General features: G+C 38.4%; 1 protein-coding gene across 10 annotated transcripts in view; it reads left to right on the top strand.

Moving 5' to 3' along the window:
* Nckap5 (NCK associated protein 5) overlaps positions 1-16,902 on the top strand; it is a 927,122-nt gene that overhangs the window by 304,646 nt on the left and 605,574 nt on the right. The window contains exon 2 of one of the 10 annotated variants that reach the window (XM_074070597.1): positions 8,311-8,515. The exons of the other annotated variants lie outside the window; for them this stretch is intronic. The gene's annotated coding sequence lies outside the window, so the exon portion shown is untranslated. The remainder of the gene's footprint in view (positions 1-8,310; positions 8,516-16,902) is intronic. 10 annotated transcript variants of the gene reach the window in all.

The raw sequence follows: 16,902 nt of genomic DNA, 5'->3' as shown, positions 1-16,902 counted from the left end.
TTGACAGCGTATCCTGAAAAAAGAGATCGAGGAAGACTATAGAAAGTGGAGAGATCCCCCATGCTCATGGATTGGTAGAATCAACATAGTAAAAATGGCTATACTCCCAAAAGTAACCTACATGTTTAATGTAATTCCCATCAAAATCCCAATGACATTCATTAAAGAGATTGAAAAATCTACCGTTAAATCTATATGGAAACACAAGAGACCACGAATAGCCAAGGCAATACTCAGTCAAAAGAACAATGCAGGAGGTATCACAATACCCGACTTCAAACTATATTACAAAGCAATAACAATAAAAACAGCATGGCACTGGCACAAAAACAGACATGAAGACCAGTGGAACAGAATAGAGGACCCAGATATGAAGCCACACAACTATAACCAACTTATCTTTGACAAAGGAGCTAAAAATATATGATGGAGAAAAGACAGCTTATTCAACAAAAACTGCTGGGAAAACTGGTTAGCAGTCTGTAAAAAACTGAAACTAGATCCATGTTTATTACCCTATACCAATATTAACTCAAAATGGATCAAGGATCTTAATATCAGATCACAAACTCTAAAGTTGATACAGGAAAGAGTAGGAAATACTCTGGAGTTAGTAGGTATAGGCAAGAACTTTCTCAATGGAACCCCAGCAGCACAGCAACTAAGAGATAGCATAGATAAATGGGACCTCATAAAACTAAAAAGCTTCTGTTCATCAAAAGAAATGGTCTCTAAACTGAAGAGAAAACCCACAGAGTGGGAGAAAATATTTTCCAGCTACACATCAGACAAATGACTGATAACAAGAATATATAGGGAACTCAAGAAACTAAATTCTCCCCAAATTAATGAACCAATAAAGAAATGGGCAAGTGAACTAAACAGAACTTTCTCAAAAGAAGAAATTCAAATGCCCAAAAAACACATGAAAAAATGTTCACCATCTCTGGCCATTAAGGAAATGCAAATCAAAACCACACTAAGATTCCACCTCACCCCTGTTAGAATAGCCATCATTAGCAACATCACCACCAGGTGTTGGCGAGGATGTGGAGAAAAAGGAACCCTTATACACTTGCTGGTGGGAATGTAAAGTAGTATAACCACTCTGGAAAAAAATTTGGAGGCTTTTTAAAAATCTAAACATATAGATCTGCCATATGATCCAGCAATACCACTCTTGGGGATATACCCAAAGGAATGTCCTGAGGCACTTGTACACCCATGTTTATTGCAGCACTATTCACAATAGCCACGTTATGGAAACAGCCAAGATGCCCCAATAGTGATGAATGGATTAAGAAAATGTGGTATTTATACACAATGGAATACTACTCAGCCACGAAGAAGAATGAAATCTTATCATTTGCAGGTAAATGGATGGAACTGGAGAACATCATCCTGAGTGAGGTTAGCCTGGCCCAAAAGACCAAAAATTGTATGTTCTCCCTCATATGTGGTCATTAGATCAAGAGCAAACACAACAAGGGGATTGGACTTTGAGCACATGATGAGGCGAGAGCACACAAGGGAGGTATAAGGATAGGTAAGACACCCAAAAAAAAAAATAGCATTTGATGTCCTCAATGCAAAGGAAATAATGCAGAAACTTTAAAGCGACAGAGGCCAATAGGAGAAAGGGACAAGGAACTAGAGAAAAGTTTAGTTCAAAAAGAATTAACCTGGAAGGTAACACACATGCACAGGAAATTAATGTGAGTCAAATCCCTGTATAGCTATCCTATCTCAACCAGCAAAAACCCTTATTCCTTCCTATTATTGCTTATACTCTGTCTTCAACAAAATTAGAGATAAGGGCAAAATAGTTTCTGCCTGGTAGCAAGGGGGTAATGGGGAAAGAGAGGGAGTGGGGGGGAAGGGGAGAGAAATGACCCAAACATTGTATGCACATATGAATAAAAGAAATAAAAAAAAAAGAATTGACAGTGTAGTTGGATAGACACACAGGTGAGGAGATAATTAATTATAGACTGATGTGGTTGATATTGTGCCACTTTAAGAATGGTATATTTGGGAAGGCATTTGAACACAGTACTGTGAAATAGAAATAACTTTAAAATGATTTACATAAATTCTCAGAAGATACATTGATAATAGATTCGTGAGACAAATTAGCCTGGTACTCACTCATGAAGTTTGATGTGAAGAAGAAACACGTTTAGCACAGTAATGGTTTTCAATGGGGCCAATAAGATATGAAGAACATCTGAAGGTCTTTTATTTTTTTTTGTATTACACACTTCCTAGTGGCGCATCTGCCATATCCCCGCTAATAAGAGTCCTCTCCACTTCACTCCTCTTAGAAGCAATGCCTAGAGGGTTTCTGTCAGTGGAGTGAGTCATGTCCTTCAAGGATGTGGGGGACACACAAAAGTAATAGATTTGGGAACTTGCCCACTTCTAGGGTGGTAAGTGAGAGATAAGTACTGGGTCTAGCCCAGTTGGTCATTTCTCAAGTAGTTATATGCTGACATTTTTATAGCTACGTGTATACTCTAGTAAATGCTTCTCCCATGAGATAAATGAATGTGGTTGTGGTAGATAACAAGGAATTCATTTTATCCAATAGTTTTTGTGATTTCATTCACAGACAAATGGGAATTTATGGAATTGACAGTGGTTTAAAAAAAGGTCATAGATTAACAATATAAATCCGACTGGAAAGACATGTGAACCTCTAGAGTGGTTTGTATGAGGTGGTAATGGAATTGTATCTAAGTAAAACTATTTTGGCAATGTTCCTTGAAGTCTGAACATGCCTCTGAGGGTACAAACTGGCTGCTGAGATACAGAAGAAAATGGATGCAATAAGGCTTGAAATATGGAATTTTTAGGTGCTCAAGTGGCTTTTTATTTTCCAGATATATGAGGTCTGGACTGGTTCCTCCATCCACAAAAAAGTCCTAGTCTACTCTTAAACTCCTACTACCTTTGCTACATCATATTATCATGGTCAGAGTCTGCTGTTATGTGTGTTCATTTCCTCTTTTTTGGCTGGTCAACTAGATTACAAAGATCTTTGGGGCCAAGTAGCATATCTTACTTGCCTCTTTTTTCCCAATACTTAGTCATGGGAGATCCAGAGCCATTTTTATAAGTCAAAAGAATTGAATATTGGCAAATATGGACAATTCAACAAAATGCATAATAAAGTCTCAATAAATATTTGTGTTATGAAGACAGAAGAGGAAGAAAAGAAGGAGGTTGAGCATTCTCCTGTTTGAAATTACATGAACTCTTTTTGGTAAAACTTAGTTTTACCAGAGGAAAGGACTTTCAGGGGAAATGAGTTTTTTAAACATTCTCTAAGATAAGGAAGCCAAGAACTGTTTTTCATTCCTAAAGTGACAGCTAGAATTTATTATTCTTAATTTAAACAAAAGACACTAACCTCTACAGTACAAATAAAGAAAACTGCTAGTCAACTCCAGAGAACTATGGAAAACTTGACAGTGCTGTGATCTGATTTAGCTCTCAAATGATTACCTTTAGCTCCAATAAAAGTCATCCTTCATACGGACAACAGCTGGCATAAATTTGCTTGCAAGAGAATATGAATTTTGGAAATTTCAATGAAGAGAAAATGTGCAAGGTAGGGAAGAATGTTGGCTTTGGACACCAGGAAGCTGAAATAGCCACATGACTGTCATCCATGTGCAATGGATTTACTTCTGAAACCAAGTATTCAAAAGCAAGACCACACACTAAGTTTGTAAAATTGTAGCTGATATACAATGACATTATTTTAAATTATTTTCTATGAAATGTATGGCCTACTTATAGAATGATGCAGAAAGGGCAAATATCAGTGAAAGGCAGTTTTAAAAGAAAGTGAGATTGGGATTTTAAATAACTAGCTGTTCTTCCCCAAAGTTAGCATGCACAGCACTTTATCACTTGCTAATTATAAACTGAAGAATCACCTTGTCAAAAGACATCCTACCTCTTTCACTCTAGTTCTAGCTTTTCTTAATTATTTCCCCCATTTGTTTAAGGAGAAGGTTATCTGTGTTGGTGGAAATAAATGAATGGCTGCTGTTAAGTACATTATGATATTTGGTTAAAACATAGCTACTCCATCTCTGTTCCTGGCGGCCTGGCCCACTTGTTCAATTAGCTCCCCTTCACACACAGAAAGATTCTCATATGTCAAAAGTCATGGAAATCTTTTCTTCTTGTTCTAAAGTCCAGGCCTTTAAAGACCAAAGCAACCTACTGTTTATATGCTTTATTAAAAATAGCCCAGAAGCCTGGATTCACAGCCCAGGGGACCTTTCCATTAGACTTTTTTTCCCCCTCAGTGACTTAACCTTATGTTCTTTTTAAAGATCAAAAGAGAAAAAGTTCCATAAACTTCTCATTATTTCTAGGAGACTCTTCTGGCAAATTCATTTTTAAAAATGTGTGCAACTACTACTTTGTATTGCTGAAGGGACATGAGGGAAGAGAGAGAAACTGGGAGATGAATAGTTAAATTCCCAAGAATTTAGATTATATTGATTTTATTGAAATTGCCTTTATTTTTCCTGTATAATAATGATAGCAGGAAATGGGAAAGTGGCCTTCTATTTTAAAGAAAGCACATATGCCACAGTATACTCTCTGGAAAGAAGGAATGAGTCTTTTTATGCTATAAGCAGGGAACACTTGGGTTCTAGTCTTAATGGTGCCACTTAACAGGTTTAGAAAATCTGTGAGGACTCAGTTTTCTCACGTCTCAGAAAGAAGCCTGACACCCATTGTATTACCTTTGCTGATGTAAGAATGAGAAAAAAAAAAGTGAGCCTGAAATAGATTGCAAGTCTCAGGCTGAGAGCTGCCCTGTACAAGCTGGGCATGTGACTCAGGATGCTAGTGTGTAAGTGAAGACCTTGGGTCTCAATTCTTCTGTGCTTTATTACTGATGAATCAGAATGCCATGACAGAATTACAGCTATGCATGTTGGAGGAGTTTCATTCTCACTAATAGAAATTTTAAGAGCTCTATGTCTTTGAACACTTGTTGTCAGCCTTAGAGAATAGTATAGCGTATCACTATATAGACAGAACTTCACTGTCCTACTGCCCAGTATTAAAAATCATGTGCCTGGTGGTAAATTGCTGTCATTTTTTCTTAACCAAATTATTTAACTTTAGAAATTTTACTTAGTCAAACAAAAAAAATCCAGTTTTTCCTTCAATCATACCTTTTAAGTATTTCAGGAATCCTCAGTATTACTTTTAATAGTGAATATTCAGTATTAAAATCTAGACATCTTAAAACTCTGAGTCAGCTAGGCACAGTGACTCGTGCCTGTAATCCCAGCTACTTGGGAGGCAGATCTGTAAGATTGTGATTCCAGGCTAGCCCAGGCAAAAATGCCAGAACTTACCTAAGAAAAAAGATAACCAAAAGCAAAAACAGGATAAGGTGTGGCTCAAGTGATAGAGAGCCTTCCTAGTAGGTGTAAGGCCTTAAGTTCAAACCTCAGTACCATTAAAAAAGAAAACAAACAATCAAACAAACAACCTGATTCAAGCATATGTACTTGACAGATTGAAGTATAGAGTGTATTTAAATATCTGAGTGTCATAGTGCCATTTTTATTTATAGCCTAAAGAATAAGTTATTAGCGCTGGGTATAAAATGGTCAAGCACATATACTTTCTGCTACAGCATGGAAGTCATATAAGAATGGCTGAATGCTGATATAATGAGTACAGTTATTTTCCAGGGCTTCTGTAACAAATATCACAGAGGGAGTGGCTTAACTGAAATTTATTTTCTCCCAATCCTGAAAGCTAGGAGACTGAGATCAAGGTATAGAAAAGGTCAGTTTGTTCTAAGATCTCTTTCCCTGGCTTGCAGGTGGCCATCTTCTCTGTTTGTCATCACCTGTCTGCTGTCATTCTCTATTTATGTCCTTTTTTTCTTCTAAAGGATACCAATCATTTTGGATTAAAACCCAGCCTGATGAGCCTGTTTTAATATAAGTCCCTTTTTTGTGCATCCTATCTCTAAATACAGCCATATTCTGGGGCTTAGAATGAACTTGGTTGATACACAATTCAGCCCATCACAATAAGGGCTTGATAACAGTGTTATTTGAACCCATTCCTATGACACAGATATTTAAAAGTATTAATGCAGAATACTAGTTTGTTAGTTATCTCTTCCACAAACCTACACTTAAACCAAATTGTTCTGAATTTGGGGCATTGAGGATATGAGATATCTCAAGTAAATGAGGATTCAAATGTCAGAGAATTGTAAATGAGGGTCAAGGAGTATAGCCAAACACTGGCAGAGCTCAGTTTAATACCCAGGTACATGAGTATTGCTGCATATGCTCTGTGGAAATTAAAATTGCCCATCATGCTGACATAAGTATGAGTAACTTCCTTTATGATGAAACAATCAAGAAGACTGGGGATCAGAAAACAATATTGAAAAGAAGCCTGAGTGCTAGCTATGGCTATAGGAAGTTTGTCGATTTATGTCAGGAACCATTAAAGAATATGACAATTTTAGTTGTTGGCTATTTATTATAAAAAAAAATCAGTTATGTTCTCTTAATAGACACCTAGGATTATGAGAACAAATCAGGGTGACAATATTTAATGAGCCCCTATTCTGTACCTGGAGCAGTGAGACCCAGTAGGGACTCTCCCCAAACAGAGTCCTATGACCTGTCACCTTTAGAGAGGCATGAACCTATTCCCATTCCTATGGCAAAAGAAAAGTTGTTTAGTGAAAAGTTTAACTCATTTTTTCTACAAATGAGATATTTCAAGGCCAAAGTGATGAGGACTTATTCAAAATCTCCCAGTTTATTATGAGCTGATCTGAAATTAGGACTACCATTTTGTCCCAAATTTGGTTCTCCCTTTCATTTCAGTTCACTAACTGTAGTAATATATATGCAAATATTATTTGTATTTTTGTTTTCAATACATTTCCAAACTCTTCTACAATTTGCCATAGTGTAAGGACTAGGGGAAGGCATTCACTGTCATTTGAAACATTACGAGACGTTAGCGCTAAAGGGCAAAATCATCATGAAGTTCAATCTTGTGTAAAATTAAATTTATTTTAACTATTTCCATTCAGTGGAGTTAAGAGAAAGAAAAAAGCGTAACTTTTAAGTCAGCAGCCTGGGTTTATTCCCAACCCAGCCACTTCATAGGCATTTGAGATGTCATAAATTAGATGCCTAGTCTGATATTGTTTCCTTGCTTATAATAATAATAGCAATAATAATAAGAAAATTACCAGATAACTGTAAGGAATTGAGAAAGCATATATTTTATTGAGATTCATGCCAGACATACTCAACATTTTCAGTAAATGACACCTATATTTTCTCTTGGAGTTCTAAGAAGAAGGCTATTTTAGTAGGCAGAAAGTATAATTTTCTAACCCTCTACTGATTGAAGACCTTCACCTTTTCATTCTTGACCTCTCAGACACATGAGACTTCATAATAAAGAAACATCTACCTATCTCAGTTGTGGCAGATATGATAAGCAGCAATGTGTTCTCAAGAGCAGAAGACCTTAAAAATAGCAAATAGTATATATACAGTGTCAAATGTGAAGCCTGAATAGCCACTCATTTTGTTTATAGAACTTATATCCCAATTTCCATAATCCGATTAACATATAAAAATCAATGTTTGGAACTTAAATAGAAAATAAAATAGCAGTTCTAACTACTTCACTTCTCAAAGTAATTCTTAAGGATGGCAATAATTTTCAGAATAGGCAATTGATTACAATAGTAATGTGAGAAGTGAATAATTCCTGAAACTCAGCTTTTAATGGGCCTTTTAATGACAATACAGAATATGCAAATGTAAAGATATGCATGCACAATCAATATATCATTAGGCTAAAGTTTTTATTTAACTTTTTATGGTTCCTTAGTCTACACATTTTTATAGAACGAGTGACAGATTTAAAAGGAAGGAGATTTATAGTACAGGTAAAATATATGCAGGATTAAGGGTTTTTGTGTAATTGCTTTTCTTGTGGTGACATATGCAGACTCCACACTGACTTTTAGCTCTCTCTGTGCATGAATGATAAAACCTGCAATCTTCATTTGCTTGTGCAATTAAAGAAAGAGAAAAGGTATAGTCATCTCAGCCCAAGCACTCAATTAATGGCCGACTAGGAAGAGTCACTTGCATTCTAAGAATTAGGATTTGGCTTATATTTCTGTTGTCAAGGATAGCAGTTTGCGTGCTTAAAGTAAAATCACTTGCTTTCATGGAGTTTCCATCATTAAAGGCTACATTTATTTTCCAGCTTCACTGAGACATTCCATAGACACCATGAAAGGCAGGACAAGTTGGCTGACTGCTCGGTGCTTAGGTTCAGGCATCTATAAAATCGGAATGACAACACTTACACCAGCAGACCATGTGAAACTTGAGGGAGACACCTCATATGAAGCAGTTGGCACAACGCAAGTCTCAGCAGTGTTCAGACAACAGAGATCCAGCTCAACCAGGTAGTTTAAAGGAGTTGTTTTGATCTCTCTATCAAGATGTAAAATCTAACATGAGTAACTCTTTCCTGCCCCGTACCAGTGCAAGGGGCTCTCTCATTTGGGAATTTCACTAATTACTTTCTGGCAAGGCATCTGGTGCCACCCACATTTAACCAGCATGTGCTGCTATTCCATCTTTAAGACTGTCCCTCTGGAAGGGGACAGTTCTGAGTGGAGAACAACTTGATAACAAATCTACATGCACTCAGTGGAAGAAAGTTCTTTTTATATGTAAGTACTTAGAAATAGCAAAATGTCAGGTGAGGGTATTTCTATACACAAACTAGGGTGCTGGACAGTTAGTGATTTGATCCTTCACTTTGCTGTTTGCCACCCATGGGAGGTCAGACAAGCATTCAACTCTCATGAGCAGTCTTGAGCAATCAGTTATAAAGTAGGGGTGACACTATCTACTGCTAGGAAGATTCAATTAAATAAGATTATGCACAAAAAATGTTCATTGTGGCATCTGTCACATGGCACACTTTCTGTGACAGATACTTTAATCATCACCCACATGAGCACTCCTGGGCTGATTCAGTTTTTAGGAGAAATAGCTAACATTTACATAGTAGTGACTTTGAAAGTATTAATCCATATGATCCTTTTAAAATCCCCATAAAGTAGAAATTATTATTATTATCTCTATTTTACATATGTGAAAACTGAATCACAAAGTGATCCACAGACTTGGGCAAGGTCAAACACCCAGTGAGTTGCAGAGGCAGGCTTTAAAGTGACCACACAGATAACCACTGCAATAAATGAAGCATCCTTTAGGGATTGGTAACTGCCCCCCCACCACCTGTCTCTCCTTCTCATAGCTAATTGGGCCCCTCCTATGGTGCTTATACTGCCTTGTACTAGATTCAGTTACATACACAACTGCCTGCCTGGGACAGTGTAGGTTCTTCCTTGTGTCTTACTTTCAGTTCTTCAGAGCATCTGATGAAGTCCTTTACTGGATAGGTGAGCAAAAAACAACGTTAAAAATGGAGACAAAAGGATTTGAGAAGCATTCTGTAATAGGACTGCATGTCCTGTTGAGCATGGTGGTTGAGCAATGTAGCCTGACTGGCAATCGGGGACTTCCTCAGACAAGATCATGGAACATGTTGAAGGACAATGGGAAGAAATCCACCGCCACCACCCCTGGTTGTACTAGTAATTCAACGGTTGTTGAAAAGGTGACAGTGCATGGCTAATGTGGATAGCTGCTGTAGAAATGGATGACCATTGAGTATTTCTGCATGACTACACCGACACACTCTGTTTGAGTTCATCAAGGCCCTGACCTTGTCCAATCATGGGAGGAAGGGGAGGGCGTTAATGTTCATCGGTAATGTGTTTAGGGCCCCAAACATGGCTTCAAATTCAGCCCCCAGTGACTAGATAGCCTTTGCTCTACTGATGTACCATGTGCTGACTAATGTACCTCTCCAAATGCTGAGAGTCCAGGATTTATCTAAAAAAGAAGAAAAAAAAGGCCCTAAACATCCAAACATTATCATCCCCTGCTTTTTTGCCTAGAGCAACTCTGAAATGAATTAACCACCAAGTGCCTATAAAATTCTTGGAGCTGCTAGTCAGAGTAATAGAAATTACACTTTCTGAGCCAACTCTGGAAGACTTAATTTTGTAGAGGCATTGTGTTCATTCTACCATCAAACATTAAAGGAAAATTCAGAGAACCAATGGCAAATTTTAGATTCTTAATTATTCCAAAAAAGAGGTGGCAAAGTGTCCCATTGCTGGGTAATAGAAGTTCTGTTTTAAAAATAGAATTTTCCCTCGAAAGAGAACCGTTGAGAAGAGGGTATGAAGTAGTCCAGCTCTACAGTGATGGATTTACGCAAGGGTGCTCAGCCCCCAGCCTTTGTGCCTGACCTGCATTGGGTACTGACAAGCTGTCCCACTCCGGGCAAGTCATTCAATGTCCCACCCATTTCACCCATCTGTGACATGAAGGAAAGCACATAACCAGCCCCCAGAAGTAGATGAAATTGCAGGGTAAAAGAAGGACTGGAAATTTTTATTGTAAGACATTTGAGTGAATATAAATGTTTACTTTATCATGAACTCCCAAATCCTTAAAACAAATTTAAGTATGGTAGGTTTTTTTAATAAAATATTTCAGTCTTAACCCAAGCATGACAATAATGATATCTTTATGTAATGACTGTATGATCATTGTCTCAAGATCAATATTCTAAAAACCCATTCTCTTTATAAGAAACTAGGCAGAAACCAGGCCATTGAGACAATTGACTCCAAGAAAAGCATTCAAAAATTCTTTTGCTGAAATGACCTTATATTATCGAGCACTGATCTAAAAATGCCAAACACATGGGGATTTAGCACCCTGCATCAGGTAGATGGATTCTGGTTAATGAAGATTTGTCATATTTATTTAGAATGGTATGTTTCATTTGATGCTTGATGGTGTTTATAAGGGAATTTCTTTAGCACAGTGAGACAAAGGCTAATTTAGGTAATAACTTCAGTGGAAATGTTACATTGATCATGCTTTGCCAGGACACTCGACTCCAAATCTTCTGAACAATTAAAGCGTTCTTTTTAGATGCAAGGTGTCTAGGTGATGCTCTAAAGTGTCACTGAGGACCCACTTTTCTCTGTCATCTGGAATCGCCTTTCTTGACTGTTCAGAGTTGATGTTAGACAGGAGTCGACACATGTTGACACGTGAGAGCTAAACATAGGTGCCTAGGAGAGGAAGAACTGAATGCTGACAGTTGTGTAAGTAGCAACCACTCCCATCAGCTGCAAAGTCACCTGAGAAATGGCCCGGCACACCCCAGTGGCTGTCCTGAAAGCGAAGGACCAGGTACGCAAAGTGAACACAGCATCTTCCCTGTCACTACCTGTCACTTTATGTGTAGGAAGGTGGCACGCTCCCTTGACCTAGGAGATGTAGTTACTGGAAGACACTCTCATCTGGCAGCTTTCCACACCTTTAATGGGCACCTCAGGTGACATCAACCTGCAGCCCAGCTGCTGTTGCTAAGGCTCAGCCACTTAAAACCGGTTCTGGGTTGGCTGTTTATGCACTTAAGTGGAAAAGCAGGCCCCAAGTCGTCCCCAAGATTTAGCATGGACACAATAATTGCTTTTCATTCAGCAGCAGGCCATGCATTTGCCACTGAGGACTGGAGCATGAGGCTGCTCTCACTCATAACAGAGCATTCGAGAGAAGCTCAGGAGGAAATAGAAAATGTCAAAGAGCTCCAGGTTGGAAATTGCATCTTGCAGATGCCATTAAGCTCTGTCAGGAGAGAAGATGAAAATGCTAATTGACAGATTTAGTTATGTTTTATTGTCTTTGAGTTGCTGAGTAAGTCATCAGATGATACTGTTTAATCGTTAATGCAAAACTTTAGAGGAATCTGTCAATTGTTTGCTGTTCATCTTTTACCCTTTCTACAAAGGTGTCTTGAATTACTCTACCCTGTCATCCAAAAAAGAACAAAAAAGGTGGTGTATAAATATTTATATTCAGCCTAAGTCTTAATTGGCACTGCACAAGAATACTAATGATAGTGTAAAAAAATCTGTGTCAGTCAAGGACAATTAGGATATGTTATATTTTATCTAAAACACACACACACACACACACACACACGTGCACATATTTACCTAGAGTTTCCTTAGCTATAAAGTAAGAAGGAAAATAAAATGTTTGATTGGAGTGTGTGTGTGTATCAAATGACGTAATAAATGTACAGAGTGTACATGCTCAGTGCTTTTTAGCTGTCATTTATACATATGATGCAGAAAGCCAGAAATCAATAAAGTTATAATTAAGAGGTTTGCCAACTATTTTTTCTTTTTATTAATATTTTATTGACTCTTTATTGGTGGTACTGGGGTTTGAACTCTAGGTGTCCCATTTGCTGGGCAGGCACTCTACCACTTGAGCCACTCTACCAGGCCAAAAAAACAAAACAAAACAAAACAAAACAAAAAAACCTGTGCTTTTAAAAGGCAACAAAAAACTTGTCTTGCTTTTGATTAATTTATTAAAAGAAAGAAAACATGATTTTTTGCTTAAATTCCTTCCTGAACCCGGATAATAATGCCCAGTGTTATACTTTCTGTGCTTTTGAAGGTGCCCTGGCCATTGGCCTTTCAGGTCAAAGGTCAATGCTCCAGGATACCTTTAGGAGAGCTGTTACAAAATTCAGATTCTTCAGACCTCTCCAAAACCCCCAGATTCCATATGATAAAAGACTCCATGGATGACCTCATGAAGATAGATAGAACAATGCCCTTGGGTGACTTTTTATTTTTTTACATTTGGAGTGCAGTGTATGGGGGTCATTTGCCTTCTTTAGTGTTTCCAAAATTCTGGATAGTTCAAGAGTTACAAAATGTACATAATCTGTCCTAAGCATTAGCTTTGGTAAATAAATTAATAAATTAATCATCCCAAGGGCTATATTACACAAATATCCTTCCTCCTATGAATTGGGAATTTTGACAGTTCCAGTGAAGTTGTATTTTGCCCACATGCTCAACCCAGCCTCCTTTTTCTTTCCTCTTCCCTTGCCCACTGTTCATCAGGATGTCCCCTGGACACACACCCAAAAGCACACACACTCTCAAACCTGTGGACTTTGAGGTGAGAACAGCAAATTAGGTGAAACTGGAAGCAGAACCAAACCAGATGGCTTCCTCCTTTCAGCATAGCCCACACCTTGAAATAGCCTGAGTGTTCCCTTTCTCACGCTACCTTAGCTACATAGTGGAAAATTTGACTGTACTTTCTAAAAGTTTAATGGAGAAAGATTAATGGGTGATAGACATGGATAAAGGAAAGAGCTAAAGAAAACTCTAAAGGCTTCCTAAAGTCAATTCATTTTATTATCTCTTTTTCTTTATAATAAGAGGTTTATAGTAATTACAGAGTATTTCCACATAAAGAATATATTTAATCGTCTGTCCTAAGATTGTGGACATCCTAAGGGAAGAAAATTCTCAAATTAGGATTGCTGCAAGTTTTCTTTCAGTAAGAGTTCCCAGCACTTAGTGATATTTCAGGAATGCTGCTCTGAGGTTGAAATGTGAGTTTATTTTAAATTAAACATGAAGCACCACATCTAACCCACCATTCTAATAATTTGTATGTGGTGTGTGTGTATGTGTGTGTGTGTTTGTCATTTCTGGATGAATCTATAGACCTCGTTGGATGGGTTAGTTACTTTCACTCCTTGTGATCTACACATCATAACTGAGTTAACACTGTCTCATTTCTTTATGCCTTCATTGTGTGTTTATTATTTAATGCTGTTAAATATTTAACACTTTGGCTGTCAAAGTTTGTTCAGGACAACCCATGGCAATTCCAGGGCCATGTCTAATGGCAGGACAAGTCTAAAATTGTTAGTCACTTTCAAACTTCTATTCTACCTACGTAGTTGAGTCTCAAGCTTTTCTCCTAAAATATATTGTTTTAAGTATCTTTATTCTCAAAAGAGTTCAATTGTTCCGATTAGAACACGATAGATAAAAGTCCTAGTTCATGGTATATTATGTTTTGTCTTTTTCCAATATCCACCAACTTTCCAATATCAATCTCAAATTAATATAATGAGAGTAGATAGTCGATTTGGGGGCTGAGAATAGGATTTGTACTTTGCTAACACCTCCTATAAGCCAACACAAAAAGAGTTTGCTGGGCAGTGGGAGGCAGTGGAATGATAAGAATACAGCTTTGGAAGTAAGAGGAACATCATTTCAAATCTTGGTTCTGCCTTGGGCCACATGAGGGTATGTTGATATTCATTGAGCTCTGAGATTGAGAAGGAATTCAGTCTACCTCAAGAGTTTCTCAACCTAGGCAGTATTTTGGCACACATAATTCTCTACTGTAGATGTTGTCCTTGACATTGTAGGACATCTCTGGCAACATCTAGCAACATCTCTGGCTCCCCCCTACAGGCAGCCGGTACTACCTCCTCCCCCCCAAGATATGACAACCAGCAGGTCTCCTGTGGTACAAGTAACTCCACATTGAGAACTGTTACAGGTCTTCATATGAGCAGCCCTGCAGGTATTGTCTTAGGAAGAGTCCAAGGAAAAGGAAGGAAAAATATTTAAACACTTTCTAAAGGCCCTTTGAATTTTACTCAACTATATTAAATGTATTTACCACTTTTTAAAAGATAAAGAAAACCTTAACAAAGGCTGTTTTCCTAGATCCTAGATGGAAGTGTCATCATTTCTATTCATTTTGACCATTATTGCATTTTGAGAGTCCTTAAAAAAATTACTGTTTATTCAGACCAGTTGGTGTATCAGAACTGCAAACAGCAGAACAACCAAGGCCAAGAATCTACCCAATATCTTTTAAAACCTTAAGAACATTAAACAGCCTTGCCAAGAAGCCTTGCCTAGAATTGCGATTAAAATCCTCCTGAGGTCTTTTCCTACCTAACAATATACAGAGAAGGTAAAAAACAATTCCAGATGCTAAGGAGTCAGCATTTGGTAGCGAGCCTTTGGGAGGGGGAAAAACAAGGAAACAGAAATAACCCCAGTGGACCCAGACAGTAGAGTCTCCATCTGGTAAGCAGCAAATTCAGGCAGGGTAAGAATGGGCAGCTGAGCCCTCCTGGCATGCTCAGTCACATTCCCCGAGCATCTCAGGGTTGCCATTCCTTAAGAGTCACCTGGGTGACCTGGGAAAAACCCACATCCCTTTTTGGGAGATTCTGCTTCAAAGGGTTTGAGGCTGTACCCAGAAATAGCTGTTTAAGAAGCTCCCAGTTATTAATAGGGTTAGGAAAGACAGAAATGTAAACCCTTGCTACTTAGGACATGCCTCCCAGGATCAACTGGGCATTTGTTAGGAGCAGGTTCTGGCCTGGATTTTGATTCAGTAAGGTGGGAGTGAGGGGACACCTGAGACTATGCTTCTCACAAGGTCTCAGAGGATGCTGAAACTTAGGGTGTATGCACTTCACTCTGAGCAACACCTCTTAAACCAGCATACAGTGGTATTCTAGAAACTAGAGATGCAAACTTAGGGAAAGCGAAGGTTGAAATAATAAAAAGGAGTTAGAATGCACGAAAATCTCCAGGATTTTCCTTCCACTGGAAGTAAAGCCACATTCTGATAGAGGAAAAGCTGTCTTCCAGCTTCTGTTGACACTCGGGAATATGGAAGTGCTATCATCACCAGCGGATGTTTGGATCAGCCTTCCCCAAAGGCTAGCATAACATTTTGGAGACTTGAAGCCCCATTCATATTCTCTGGCTTTCCCCACCTGGCTATGTGTAGTTGGGAAAGTGGCTTACATGTTAAAGTGGTGGGTGTGCATTTATAAAGAAAGACAGCGGTGCTCCCTGCCTCCCCGGTAGCTGTAAAGATGAAGTATGGCAGTGACGGGAGGACTTCTGTCCATTTTCATCACTGTTCTATTCACTAGCTCCTAGAACCACACAGGACAGCTGCTAGCGGAGTTTGCTGAGTGAATAATTAAATGAATGAATTTTCAGTTATTGATATATAGTGTGTGCTTTTACATACGTGTTTCTTTCTTTCTCACTTACTTACAACTGAGAATCATATATGACTCTGCAACGTGTTCCTTTTTTGTTTGGTTAAATTTGGGCCTTCTTTGTGACTCCCAAGTGAAAGCTTTCCAAGAAATTCTGGGAATTTTTCCTTATGCCTCATCACCTTACCTTGGTTTCCAAACATCTCCTAGCAGTACAACGAAGGAAGCCACCGAGAAGCTGAAATGTTCCAGAAATTTTTTGATCGTTTAGTCTGAAACAGCCAGCTGTGAAACAGACTTTCCTACTAGGGGAGGAGGGTAGTTAAATTTGTGTGTGTGTATAATCCCAAGTAAATATTTTTAAAAGGTTTTCTAAGTGAGTCCATTTTGCCCTCACAAAATAAGCCTTAGAGAAACCTAAATGCTGTGGAGGCTTTCTGTCCTCTCAAAGGAGCGGTTCTGCCATCATTTCCTCTGAGGTGGAATCGATCTGTTTGTACAGCAGGCCTGGTTTGTTCTTCCTGCACATCTGGTTTGCACAGGGAAGTTTGTGAGTGAATCTCCACACAGTCCAGGCTTCTTTTTAAAGTTGTTGTTTCGAACTTCCATTGCAGTTTCGAAACCTCGTGGAGCCAAGGGATGTATGTGAGGACAGGCATTTTTAGAAACTGGAAGTCAAGATTTCTTTTTGGAGCTCAAGGCCTAGCTTACACAGTCGCGTGACTTTGTGTCAGCTCTCAGAGGAATTTGGGAGAGTTTTCTTTGGACACCGATTTAAAGTTGCTGATTCTAACCCCAGAGAAGAGGAAACACTTTTCACACTGAAAA

Source organism: Castor canadensis, chromosome 4 (genome assembly GCF_047511655.1).
Source record: "Castor canadensis chromosome 4, mCasCan1.hap1v2, whole genome shotgun sequence".
NCBI classification, from domain to species: domain Eukaryota; kingdom Metazoa; phylum Chordata; class Mammalia; order Rodentia; family Castoridae; genus Castor; species Castor canadensis.
Note: the sequence above shows the minus strand (reverse complement) of the source record. Positions and strands in the feature narration are given on the sequence as shown.